At 37.8% G+C, this 3,908-nt stretch overlaps 1 pseudogene; it reads right to left on the bottom strand.

Annotated features, from left to right (window-relative positions):
• Positions 1-1,793: 1,793 nt before the first annotated feature.
• On the bottom strand, positions 1,794-2,230 carry LOC116665340 (annotated as a pseudogene).
• Between the last annotated feature and the right edge of the window lie 1,678 nt (positions 2,231-3,908).

The following is a 3,908-nucleotide window of genomic DNA, read 5'->3' as shown; positions in this document are numbered from 1 at the left end:
GGGAGCGGCTGTGTGCTGGCACTCTGGCCAGCCCTGGCTCAGTGCCCAGCAGCAGTCAGCTTCAACTGCCGGCCCGGTAAGGAAGACGTCTCAGATGGCCAGTCTGGTAGAGCCTTCAGTTGACTCGGGCCCCAGCCCACATCTCACTGCCATCTCCTAAGAGACCTCAATTGAGAACTGCCCAGCCAAGCCCTTCCTACATCCCTGATCCACAAAATACTGCCCCAAATAAAATAGTTATTTTAGGCACTAAGTTTTGTAATAATTTGTGATGTGGAAAGTGTAACTAAGAGTATCAGAAAATTTATATGAAGTCATCTCTGATTTCTTCATTCATTTATATATTTCTGGAATAATTTGTAGTTAGGATCACACACAGTTCACAAAAATTGATTTACTGTGTTGTCCAGTTTTTGTCTAATTTTAATTGTGTACTCTAGATTTTGCATGCATTTATCAAAAGTCAGTCACTGATGAATTGTATTCTTAGTGGAGAGAGTTCCTGGTTTACTCTTAGCAGGGCAGCTGCTTCCAGGGAGGAGACAGGTTTCAAGGGGCAGGAGACCTAGGCCCCAATTTTTCTGGCTCCAGCCACCTGTTTCAGCTGAACTAAAATAGCCTGCATGCAGAGATTTTGGAAGTAGTCATTAGGAAAGAAAATAAACTATACTCATTTTTGAAAACTGAATTTTATGGAGAGGAAAAAAAAATTGAAGGCCCAATTTAGGGTCTAGTTATGGAAGCAATTTGCAAATGATTTAGGATTTCTTAGTGGAGAATTTTATATCCGAATGGTAAAACATTTGCTGATTGCAGCAAGAATATGAAGCCGTGTTGAGAAAGGAGCTTGGTGAGGGCTGATTTCATGAAGCTGCATTGTTGAAAATGATATAGTCTAAGTCCCTATGTGTATATGGCATATAAACCTTCTGTTCTCAGGCCATATGTCCTCCCAGCAAGGCATGGGATATAGTGCTGCATAGAAAATCAGATGAATTCACTGTTGTATGAGAATGTCTCTATAACCAAGTTATTATAACTCCTATCCCCTGTGAATTTAGAAATTGTACTAATTTTCTAAACTTACAAACTCCTATCTTTATTATTTGTCCTTTTTTTTCTTTACCCTCATTAAACTAATTAGAAGAAGTATGTTAAAAATGGGAGAATCTGGGAAAAGGGAAGAGGGAAGCTCAACTGTTTACCTGAGAAAGAGAAAAATAACGTGTGAGATATTACTATCAATTAAAGTTTTAGTGTATATATCTTAAATGTTTTGAGGAGAATGTAGTTTCTTTTTTTGAGTATTGGGTACTTTTATTTTAATATGAATTAAGTTTATATTATTTATATAACTATAAATAAGTTTGTATAATTTAATTTTTTAATATTCTTGAAGTATAGTTGATTTACAGTGTTTCAGGTGTGCTGCAAAGTGATTCAGTTTTATATACATATAATATATATATTAATTTATTCTCTTTCAGATTCTTTTCCATTATAGGTTATTAAAAGATATTGAATATAGTTCCCTGTGCTATGCAGTAGGCCCTTGTTGGTCATCTATTTTATATATGTTAATCCCAAACTTCTAATTTATCCCTCCCTACCTTTCCCCTTTGGTAATCATAAATTTGTTTTCTCTGTCTTTGAGTCTGTTTCTGTTTTGTAAACAAATTCATTTGCAGCATTTAAAAATTTTTTTAAATTATTTATTTATTGTGGAAAAGACATTTATTACAGAGCTACAAATTAGAGGCAGCAGGTCGGGTGGGGTGGGAGGAGCCAGGTGGTCATGTTTTGGGCGTCTGCTCTTTCTCTCTGTCCTCCTGGGCCTGGATCAAGGGGCTCCTTCACTCAGACCACTTTTGACTGCAGGTAGAAGGAGCCACCCACGGATTTATCGTTCACCTTGAACAGGTGTTCCTAGTTCTTCCGGATTTCCTCGGGGCTCAGCTTGGAGATGCTGAGAATCTGCTGTGCCTCTTGGATAGGTTGGAGGCAGTGGCAGACTGGTGTCCTGTGTGACCCCGGGTGTCAGCTGCTGCCCAGCTAGCTGCAAACTCCTGCTGCAGGGTCCAGGGGAAGGCTCTACCCACCACTTGCATGCCCATCACAATGATCTGGGCCAGGTACTTGACCATGGCGGCCACTCTGCCTCGGGGGCCGGACTCTGGCTTCCTGGCCTCACAGCTCTGGCTGGAGGGCTGCCGGCAGGTCAGAGGTCAAGGGAGGCTGCCCATTTTGCTTTTAGATTTTACGTATAAGTGATATCATGATATTTGTCTTTCTCTGTCTGACTTACTTCACTTAGTATGATAATCTCTAGGTCCAACCGTGTTGCTGCAAATGGCATTATTTCATTCCTTTTTATGGCTGAGTAATATTCCATTATCTACATCTATATCTATCTATCTATCTATACACACACACACATACCACATCTTCTTTATCCAGTCATTTGTGATGGGCATTTAGGTTGTTTCCATGTTTTAGCTATTATAAATAGTGCTGCTGTGAATATTGGAGTGCAAGTATCTTTTGAAATTGGAGCTTTCTCCAGGTATATGCCCAGGAGTGGAATTGCTGGATCATATAGTAACTCTATTTTAAGTTTTTCAAGGAACCTCCATACTGTCCTCCATAGTGGCTGCACCAATGTACATGCACACCAACAGTGTAGGAGGGTTCCCTTTTCTCCCCCACCCTCTCTAGCATTATTATCTGTAGACTTTTTGAAGGCCATTTGGATAGATGTGAGGTGATATTTCATTGTAGTTTTGATTTGCACTTCTCTAATAATTAATGATATTGAGCATTTTTTATGTGCTTGTTAGCCATCTGTATGTCTTCTTTGGAGGAATGTCTATTTAGATCTTCTACCCATTTTTGGATTAGGTTTTTTTTTTTTTGATATCAAGCTGCATGAACTGTTTGTGTATTTTGGAAATTAATCTCTTGAATAGCCAAAGCAATCTTGAGAAAGAAGAATGGAGATGAAGGAATCATGCTCCCTGGTTTCAGACTATAATATAAAGCTACAGTCATCAAAACAGTATGGTACTGGCATGAAAACAGACACATAGATCAATGGAATAGGGTAGATAGTCCAGAAATAAACCCACAAACTTATGGTCAATTAATCTATTACAAAGGAGGCAAGAATATACAATGGAGAAAAGACAGTCTTCAATAAGTGGTGCTGGGAAAATTGGACAGCTACAAAAAATGCAAAAAAAAAAAATGAAATTAGAACATTCTCTGACACCATATACAAAAACTCAAAACAGATTAAAGACCTAAGTGTAAGACTGGGTACTATAAAACTCCTAGAGAACAATCCAGGCAGAACATTCTTTGACATAAATCACAGCAATATTTTTCTGGATCCATCTCCTAGAGTAATAGAAATAAAAACAAAAATAAACAAATGGGACCTAATTAAACTTAAAAGGTTTTTACCAGCAAAGAAAACCATAAACAAAACAAAAAGACAACCTATGGAATGGGAGAAAATATTTGCAAACAATGTAGCTTCTTTATATTACTAGGTATAATAATCTTTTGGGGGGATACTGTTTCAATTGTTTTGTCTTTTGAATCAGAATTATTAAAGTTATGTAAATGTATGTAAATAAATTTATTGAAAGAACTGGACCTGAGAGGGTATAAATCAAGAAAACGTTTTTTTCCTACTATCTTATAGAGTTCCCTTCCCAAGAACTAGAGAGCTTTTGTAGTTGCTTTCAGGTGTTAGAACAGTTTTTTTTTTTTTTTCCCAGCTATGAAAAAATTTAATTAAAAAAATTAAGCTGGTACCCAATTTAGAGGGGTATTCTTTTTCCCTAACTGAGGCCTCACCCAGACATGGCTACTGCTTTCCCAGGCGTCAGAGGAAAGGGAGCAAA

The sequence above is a fragment of the Camelus ferus genome, chromosome 8, assembly GCF_009834535.1.
Source record: "Camelus ferus isolate YT-003-E chromosome 8, BCGSAC_Cfer_1.0, whole genome shotgun sequence".
Lineage (NCBI taxonomy): Eukaryota > Metazoa > Chordata > Mammalia > Artiodactyla > Camelidae > Camelus > Camelus ferus.
Note: the sequence above shows the minus strand (reverse complement) of the source record. Positions and strands in the feature narration are given on the sequence as shown.